This window comes from Gouania willdenowi, unplaced genomic scaffold (assembly GCF_900634775.1).
Source record: "Gouania willdenowi unplaced genomic scaffold, fGouWil2.1 scaffold_315_arrow_ctg1, whole genome shotgun sequence".
In the NCBI taxonomy this organism is placed as follows: Eukaryota; Metazoa; Chordata; class Actinopteri; order Blenniiformes; family Gobiesocidae; genus Gouania; species Gouania willdenowi.
In genome coordinates this window covers 838,428-848,483 of record NW_021145076.1, presented here as the reverse complement: position 1 = coordinate 848,483, position 10,056 = coordinate 838,428, and positions in this window count along the sequence as shown.

Sequence of the window (10,056 nt, the reverse complement as noted above, 5' to 3'; positions counted from 1 at the left end):
CTAACTTCAGTTTTGGGACGCTGGCGTTTCATGCTCAACGCGTTTCCCTTCCCCACCTTTTCATTTATTTCATTTTATTTTTAGTTGAAACAGTTAGATTTTTGGAATCAACAACTGCTTGGTTCGGACGAATCCAGCATCTAGTGACGTGCGTAACAGCCGAAAGAAGCCCGGCCCACGACCCATTGGGGTAAGCCACGAGCCATTCTCTAACCCAGCTGTGAAGGCCAGAACCGCCTGGAACGGCTGAAGGGGCTACACTCTGTTGAAACGCACAGAACTCAACGGTGGCATGTCCTGCTGTATTTCTTCAAAGAGCTCCTCCAGGTCCAACTATGACATCATCTTCAAGGTACATGAATGAACTTTCATCAGCAAACTTCATCCACAATAAATCACATACATACTTCTATAACTACAAACTTACACACACTCACAACATGTTCCACACACAGTTCATCTCATTCATGTTTGTTCGTCTCCCCTGTCTGTCTTCCTCTCTTTGTGAGAAATAGTAAAGGATACTAGTGAGAAATGTATCCTTAACTTATATAGTATCTATTCAGTTTATGTATAGGATCTATTTGTTTGTTTCGGAAACAATAATCATGCTTTATGCTGTTGCTATGGTGCTAGCACACTAAAAACGTACCGGAAGTGACGTTTTTTTTAAAAAGAAAGAGATGTTGAATTAGGCTTTTTACTTTTTAAAACCCTGAATTATTTACTTTTTACCATTATTATTAGTATTATTATTATTATTATTATTATTTATAGTCATTCACATTTGAATATATTTCCACACCTCGAGGCTAAAGTTTAATTTAAAACTGTTTGAAACCTTGTAATAATGGAACAATGTGAATAAAGTTTTTTTTCTTTAAAAAAAAACGTGTTGTGCCTTCACTTAAACTATATTAATAAAGTAAGAAATAAACTATTAAACATGCACTAAACAATATATATTTCAATCTGTTTAAACAAGCTATATTTTAAAAGATATTTCACTTGTTTCTTTAAAAAAAAAGTTATTTTTCTAGTTTAGTGTAATCTCTGTAGTTGTGTGTTAGTAATAAATACTAAAACAAAAAGGTTATATTTTGGGGGTCAATATTTTTAGCACAGCAGATTATATATATACTGTATAAATATATATATATATATATATATGTATATTGTTTTCTGAGTGAATCCATCTATTGTGTAACATTACAAAAACTATTCCAATATGACAACAAAAGGAAAGCACGGTGATCAAAGTTATTTATTTGTTAATGTGAGAGTTCTAAGATCTTTGTTACATCAACAATAAAATGGTTCAGAAACCGACACATTTCAGAATAATTGTCTTTTTTACATCATCCACTTTAATTAAAACTAAAAATCATCTCCCTCACTTTTTACAGAGGAATTGATTGTTGATAATGTATTGATCCAGTTAGATTGATTGAATGGTGATCAGCCAATCACAGCCAGCCATTTGACAAAGGTAAACAAAGAGTTAACAGTGATGAGTAAAGTGATGAAAAATGAATAACAAGTGGTAAAAAATGGTCCAAAAGTGGCAAAATAGTGGCAAGAAAATTGTGAAAAGTGACTAAAATGGACCAAAAACAGTCAAGAGTGGCAAAAACTGACAAAAAAGAGGAAACAGGTGGTATGAAATGGTTACAGGTAGCTTAAATGAGCAAAATGTGGAACAAAAAGAGGCAAAATGTAGGAAAAAAGTAAACAAGTGTTATTTATTTTGCCAAAGGTTGATTATTTGGATGAAAAGTGCTTAACAATGGTTAAAGAATAGACAAAAATTTAATAAAAGTGTCAAAAAGAGAGATATTTTTTGGCAAAAGGAGCAAAAATCTGAAAAAACAAGAAAAAGTGTTTTTTTTTTTTTTTTTGGAAAAGTGACAAAAATGGGACAAAGGAAGTTGTAAAACAGCCAAAGAAAAGGATTTAAAAAAGGGTTTAAAAAGTTTCCCTTTTTAAGGTTTTCTGGGGAAATAATAATTAAAATGAAGACATAAAGAGCCACATGTTGAGAATCAGTGACTTAATAACAGCTTTATCATGGTTTTAGTAAATTAATTTAATAAACTTTATAAATGGCTGCTCCACCCCTGGTCTTCATCATGAGAGGACAGACTGACAGACCAGCTACGACAGTAGAAACACCTTTAAAACACGTCCCAGGAGAACAAGGACTACAGAGAAGAGCTAAGAATCATGGGACATGTAGGATTTTAATGAAAACTACTACATGGTGGTGTTCTCCAGTCTGTAAGCTCTGAGGAGAACAGACTGTCTACTCTCCTCAGAGCTTATATACATGGACAGTTATTACATACACACAGGCAGCATCAGGGGCAGCTAAAGGGCTGCAGGGGTCCTCAGGTAAAGACTGGAGCATCCGTCCAGATCGCCTGTATTAAATAGATGGTGAGGCTGATGTATGTCTTTCTGGATTATTCCGATTAAAAAATGAGTTTAAACAACCCGTGAACATCTGGAAGTCCCTTTGTGTCCAAGTGTGCAACAATTATTACGATAGTATTGATTAAAAAATGAAAAAACAACAGAAAATCTCCCTACGTTGCTGAAAACGGAGCGTAGGGGGCGCCATCACTACAACATTGGGGTCCCCTACGCTCAACAGCACTGGAGAAAACCCTGGGAGCAGCTGCAGGATAATCCACAACACCAGTGAACAGGTGAGTTAATAAAATCTCTTAATAAGGGAAGTGAAGTTTAATTATTAATAACAGTAAACAGTTTAAGCAGCTTTCATTCACTGTTTATCACTGTTGAACATATCAATAGTACCATCTGATGGATATCCACAATCTAGAAGTGATGCTGATTGGCCCCAAACACAGTCAATACAGGGTCACAATGAGTCTGTGTATCTGGTTTAGTTAGTGTTCAATGACGTGTGAAAGTCAAAGTGAGTCAGGTCACACAGAGAGGAGAGGGTGAACAATTAACCACCTGCACCTGTGCTGCCTTCACTCAACCTGGGATTTTCTGCCTCCTGCTAATGGTTGAATATATTCTACTGTAAAGAGGAGACTTTGATAAAGAAGTGTTTTAGATCAAACTAGTTCAGCTCTTTCTGATCAATCTAAGCACTCTTCTAACCTGGATATCAGGGATCATATGTTAGGGTTTCCTATAGAGACTCTATTTTCCCACATTCTCCTGGGGAAAGTGAATGCACCTCATAATGAAATGCAGAGCAGCTGATGGAGAAGCTGTGAGATGTTACAGAAGCTGAGCTAACATGCTAATGAACCCTTGTTCACTCCTTTAACTTTACATACACTTGTACACTTCATGTACACAAACGCTCCATCTCATAAAAGTACAATAAAAATGTATTGCATGAACATATATCGCCAAAACTCAATATATCTTGAATCACGATACACTGGCCATCTCTATGTCATTATCAATAAAATAAGGAGGCTCTTTTACTTTACAGCCAGGCCTGCATGGGGTTGACACTCCTCTGTGTAGAGTTTGCATGTTCTCATCATGCCTGTGCGGTATTTCTCTATTAGTACTCTGGCTTCTTCACACAGCCCAAAAACATGTACTGTATGTTAGAATAGCTGTGGTTTTCATAATACATTGTGTTTGTCATTATTCTCTATCCCTTTACAATTAAGGTTTCTATTTTACAAATACCTCATTTCAAAAATGTCTTAACTTATCTCTCCACAAAATACGTTGCTGCTTTGTTCCCTCTTATGTGTTAAAAGAGAATGGAAGGGTCTCTCATTGAGGTTTATTTATTTATTTCATTCAAGAGATTAAAATACATTTCTTTTTTGTCCACATTGAAAAAGAAATACATTTATAATAAATAAAGCCAATAAAGGAACCGTTGACCCCATCTCGATAGCACTTTGCGTTCCTGAGTTATAACCATTTTTCCAGATTTCCCTGTCAGAACTTTTTTACTGGCAGCCATTTTTTTCAAACCAAATGGTCAATAACTTTTGATAGGAAGATGCCACAAACTTGTGCTTTACATCGTTGAAAAGGTCTCAATGAGCTCTAAAACATATATATATATAAATATATATATATATATATAAAAAAAAAAATCAGACCTCCAGCGCCTTCTAGTGGCGAATTAGGCAAGAGAAGAAAATGTGAAATTCCACTGATGAGGTTTATCTCAGCTTGTGTATGTGCCACTGACCAAAAATCAGACCTCTAGCACCATCTACTGGGAAGTTACACAAGTTCATCTCTGAAGGCCCACACCTCAGACCCCTGGGGGCCCGGAAGGGAACCGACAAGAGGTCCGGTTCTCACATATGTTAAGGGGCCCGTTAAGCCAATAAAGGAGCCGTTGACCCCATCTCGATAGCACCTTGCGTTCCTGAGTTAGAGCCCAAAGGTCACCAAAGGTCAAGAAAAAAATTTAGAGGTCTCCGCACAGGGAAGACACCAAATGGTCAATAACTTTTGATAGGAAGATGCCACAAACTTGTGCTTTACATCGTTGAAAAGGTCTCAATGAGCTCTAAAACATATCAAGAAATCAGACGTCCAGCGCCTTCTAGTGGCGAATTAGGCAATAGAAGAAAATATGAAATTCCACTGATGAGGTGTATCTCAAGCTTCTCCAAATGCCTCTTTTTTGCGCTTGGTATCAGTTTGTCCCTGTAAGGTCCCTTTTCTTTCGCCTTCTCTTTTTGCATTACTTTTCTTCTTTTTCCTTGTCGTATCCCTCTATGCAAAAAGTAAAGCTCTGGCGAATGCGTGAAATTCTGGGGGCGTCTACCACCATCATGGCTGACGGGCTCAGACCCCCCCCAAAACAACCCAACTCACCACGTGACTCCTCACTCTCAATACTGCTTGGCCAATGCAGGATGTCTGAGGCAGGGCTCTACTGGTACATTGTCATGTTTCAGGTCATCCACAGGGTTCAAAGACTATTTAAAAGGTATTCAGTGTTAGTTGTTGTACTGTCAATTAATGCTTTAAATTATTATTACTCCTCATGAGATTGATCTAACACGGTGTAAGACTAGCTTCACTGAATGTATTTTGTTTGTGTAAAACTAAGGGACACTTTAAAGTGTACAAGTATGGGTTGTACAAAATTCCACATTTGTACATATTATGTGAAAGACTAAAAACTCTTGGGTGATCTTTACAGCATTCCTCTCTCTCCAGAAGGAGCAACAAGAGAGCTGCTGAGGAGGTGGTCCATACTTTCTGGAGAGACTATCTCCCAGACGCAGAAGGTAATTAATAGTTTAATGGTCAAATAAAATGATGTCTGTTTTTTGTGTGTTTTTATTTTAGGAAAGGTCGTAGAAGCTCGAACCTTGGACCATCAGAAGGCTGTGATTTTAGTGTGTACATTTTCAAGTTTCTAGGATCTTCCGTTGATTTTTAAGGATTTTTTCAAGAATCGTGCAGAAGACATGCAAATGAGGACATTTTATTGGTACACCTGCTTGTTAACTGACCTATATAATTGGGGCAGCTCAGTTTCACAGCCATTCAAGCTCTGATCACCACAGTGAGAGGTTCTCTTGCATTTGACTTGAAAAAATCTGTTATGTCTGTTTCCCCTTTGTATTACTCCCATATAACCCAGTACTCACCTGTTCTATTTTTTTTGCCTGTTTTTTTATCTGTTTTTTACTGACCTGTGTGTTTTTGTTCATTGATTTCTTGTACCTGTGCTTGTGTTTTACTCTACTTTTTAACAATGCGAGTCCTGCCATCTTACATCTTTATTTTCAATGCAGTGCATACGTCGGATTGCTTTTTCTTGTTTCTCATTCTGGATGCACACAAGCCTTTCTACAGCAAGGAACAGGGAGCTCCATTGCGTCTGATTGGGTCATTCACGTTCCACTATTTCAAAAGCAATGGCTGACCTGCTGGTTTTATTCCACAGGGCATTGCATTTTACAAAGCAGACCGAGACAGTCTCCTGAACATTTCGTTGCTAGCTCCTGCAGCAGTGGTGTCAAGAGTTGATATGAGATTGAGGAGATGGCATGCACACTTTTGGTGCTTTGGAAGTTGGTACTCAAGGCCGGTGTCATCGTCCAAAATAGCAGACATATTTTGATACTCCACCTCTAATTCACTTTAATCTTCTGACGCATCATCAAGGATGGAGTCTCTCTCCTTTTGTCCATCAGCAACTGTGTCTTTTTTCTCATCCACACCATATAATTGAAAAGCCTTCAGGAAGTTTGAGCCACTGTCTGTTGTTGTCTTGGCTACTTTTTCCCAGATGTGGTACTCAGAATGTATTACCTCCAATGCTGCAGCAAGGACATCAAATGTGTGCGAGCCTTTAGAGAAGTGGGGTCTATCCAGTGACAGGTGACACCTAAGTAACTACACTGGCTGACAGACCAGCAGTCTGTTGTGGTAGCAACATGGTTCACAGTGCTCAACTTTTTGATGACTGTGCTCTTCATGTTCTTTGCAGCTTCCTGTATTCTACAGCACAATATTTTCCTTGTCATTACTGTACACTGAGGTTGCAAGGTTTCTATTATAGTCTTAAAAGACGGTATCTCAACCAAAAAAAATGGTTGGTTGGCTTCACATACAAAATTTAGCACAAGCTTGTCAAGTGTTGTCTGTGTTATACACCATGGAGGGACAGCGATGGAATCTGTGGGATTCTTCAAAGGAGGTTCATCAGAAGTGGAGGATTTTTGCTTTCTCTCAGACTCTATTAAGTCAGTCTACATTGACAGTTTGTTGGGGTGAACTCTCTGTTGACAGAAATTAAATATCAATGAGGCTACAGAGGATCTATTCATTAAAATACTCATCAGACCAAATTCAAACAGAAACATTTCCTACACATAAAATTTCTGCTCATCTGAATGGTCTAGTTCAGACATAAACAACTGAAGGCCTGGGGGCCACATGCGACCCCCAAAACAAAATTGAAAGTTATGAAGTTGGAAGTTATATGAACAACATAATATACAGAAAACAACAACGAAATGTCAAGAAAATTCCAATAACAAAACAACAGAATCAAAACAAAAACAGAAAAAGCTTTAAAAAAATACAAAAAATGATCCATAAAACACTCAAAATGACAACACAGACACACTAAACAACTAACACACGACAACAAAAATGTGCTATATAGACGAGAAAATCTACAGAATGAATTTTAAAACAAGGTATTTACAAGCTTATATTAATGCTCGGATTGGTCATTCTTCTAAATGCTGACATGAATGTTGATGTCTCATCATTATGTTTCAAACATAATGCTTCATAGTACTATTATATTCTAGAAAAAGCCTTTTCCTACAGTTTTTGGTGATTGTGATTCTAAAATGGACATAGGAGCACCAGTGCTGGTTCGAATGTGCACATTTTCTGTAATCACTGTAGGCTATTTCACATTCATTTCTAAATTGGTCATGTGGAGTGGAGGCAGACATTTAGCGATTGTGTGCACACCTGGTCTGCCCATCTTTGTTGGAGACAATAAATATATCCCTATCAATAGGCTACGTGCCACAGTCCTTTAAAGTAGCTGTAATCAAACCCCTTCTCAAAAAACCTACTCTTGATTCCAGCACTTTAGCAAACTACAGGCCTATATCTAATCTTCCTTTTATTTCAAAGATTCTTGAGAAAGTTGTGGCAGCTCAGCTCTGTGACTTCCTTCAAAACAACAGCCTGTTCGAGGACTTCCAGTCAGGTTTTAGAGCTCAACACAGCACAGAGACTGCTTTAGTTAAAGTAACTAATGATCTACTCTGGGCTTCAGATGAAGGACGACTCTCAGTGCTGGTTTTATTAGATCTTAGTGCAGCTTTTGACCCTATAGATCACTATATTCTACTAGAGAGATTAGAGAAATTACTTGGAATCACAGGGACTGCCCTAAACTGGTTTAAGTCCTACCTATCTGATAGGTACCAGTTTGTACACGTGAATAATAAGTCTTCTGTGTACACTAAAGTAAGCTACGGGGTTCCTCAGGGCTCTGTGCTAGGTCCAATCCTCTTCTGTATCTATATGATCCCCCTTGGTAATGTTATGAGAAAATACTCTGTTAATTTTCACTGCTATGCTGATGATACCCAACTGTATGTATCAATGAAGCCAGGTGAGACAAATCAGCTATCTAAACTTGAGGCCTGTCTAAAGGACATTAGGGCCTGGATGGACCAAAATTTTCTTCTTAACTCAGACAAGACTGAGGTCATTGTACTGGGCCCACGACACTTTAGAGAAACCTATGCTAGCCTAACTGCCCTAGATGGCATTACTCTGGCACAAAGCACAACTGTTAGAAACCTTGGGGTTCTATTTGATCAGGATTTATCCTTCAACTCTCACATAAAACAAACTTCAAGAACTGCCTTCTTTCATCTCCGTAACATTGCTAAAATCAGATCTATCCTGTCTCAGAGCGACGCCGAAAAACTAGTCCATGCTTTTGTTACCTCTAGACTGGATTATTGTAACTCTCTTTTAGCAGGCTGCCCGAGCAAGTCGCTAAAGACACTTCAGCAGGTTCAAAATGCTGCAGCACGTGTACTGACTAAAACTAGGAGAAGAGATCACATTACTCCTGTATTAGCCTATCTGCATTGGCTTTCCATAAAATATAGAATAGAATTCAAGATTCTTCTTCTCACTTATAAAGCCCTAAATGGACAGGCACCAGTCTATCTCAAGGAGCTTGTAGTGCCATACAATCCCCCCAGAACACTACGCTCTCAAAATGCTGGCCTACTCGTTGTTCCATTCGTCTCTAAAAGTAGTATAGGAGGAAGAGCTTTCAGTTATCAGGCCCCACTTCTCTGGAACCATCTACCAACCACGGTTCGGGGGGCAGACACCCTCTCTACCTTTAAGGTTAGGCTCAAAACATTCCTCTTTGGTAAAGCTTTTAGTTAGGAACCAGCTCATAGCTCATAGTTAAGATGCAATAGGCATAGACTGCCGGTGGGGGGGTCTGGCATGCTCGGTTGGAGAGAGGTTGGAGAGGGCGTTAAGAGAGAGGTCATTTAGGTTAGAGAGGGACCGGAGAGGGTCCCATTCCTCTCTCTAACACTCCCTCTATGTCTGCTTCTTCCCTTGTGTGTTTGCTCCTGTACTCCTTCTGGCTTTTGTCTTGCAGGTCCGTGGGATCCTCAGTGTGGAGTTACAGAGTCTCAACAACTCTGTCTCCACCCTTTCCTCTGCACACACCCAACACAGCATAACGTGGATGGCTGTTCATCATAGGAATGGGATCCACACAAGGTTCCTGCTGCTTAACAGAAGGTTTTCCTTGCCGCCATGATGAATTCATGTTGGGTGTGGGATACATATGTATGTGTATATACGTATATATGCATATGTGTGTATCCATAAAATGAAGAGTCTGTCCTTAAGACTGCTCTACTGTAAAGTGTCTTGAGATACCATTGGTTATGATTTGGCGCTATACAAATAAAAGATTGATTGATTGATTGATTGATTGATTGAATTGTAATTAAACATTAGTAATTAAGAACATAATTGTAATTAAGTTTCTGAGGATGAAAAAATATAACTGAGTTGTAATTGAAAATGTAATGTTAAGTGAAAAATGTAATTGAGGCCAAGCCTGCAGCTCAGTAAGCTGTGTGTGCTGTGTGTCCTATCCTTCAGAATAAAAGTCAACTTCCACATGGTGGAACCAGTGACCCTGGTCCTCTGTAGACTTCGCACACCCAGTGACACTTTCCATTCAAACCAATTCGAGAGCAGTTAAAGGACGTAAACACGCCCTGACAGAACCCTTAGCCCCACCCCCATCAATCTGTGACCTGTAGGTAACAGTGAGTAAAGGCCTCAGCGAGAATTGAACTCACAACCCCTGGTTTAACAGATCAGTGCTTTTACCTCTGAGCTATGAGACCCTGTCTGTGTCTGTGTGTGTGTGTGTGTGTGTGTGTGTGTGTGTTAGTGTGTGTGTCCATTGTTATGTGATAAATACATTTATTTATATAACTAAATAATATCTGCTGTTATTGAGGAAGTTTAGTATTATTTGTGCCATAG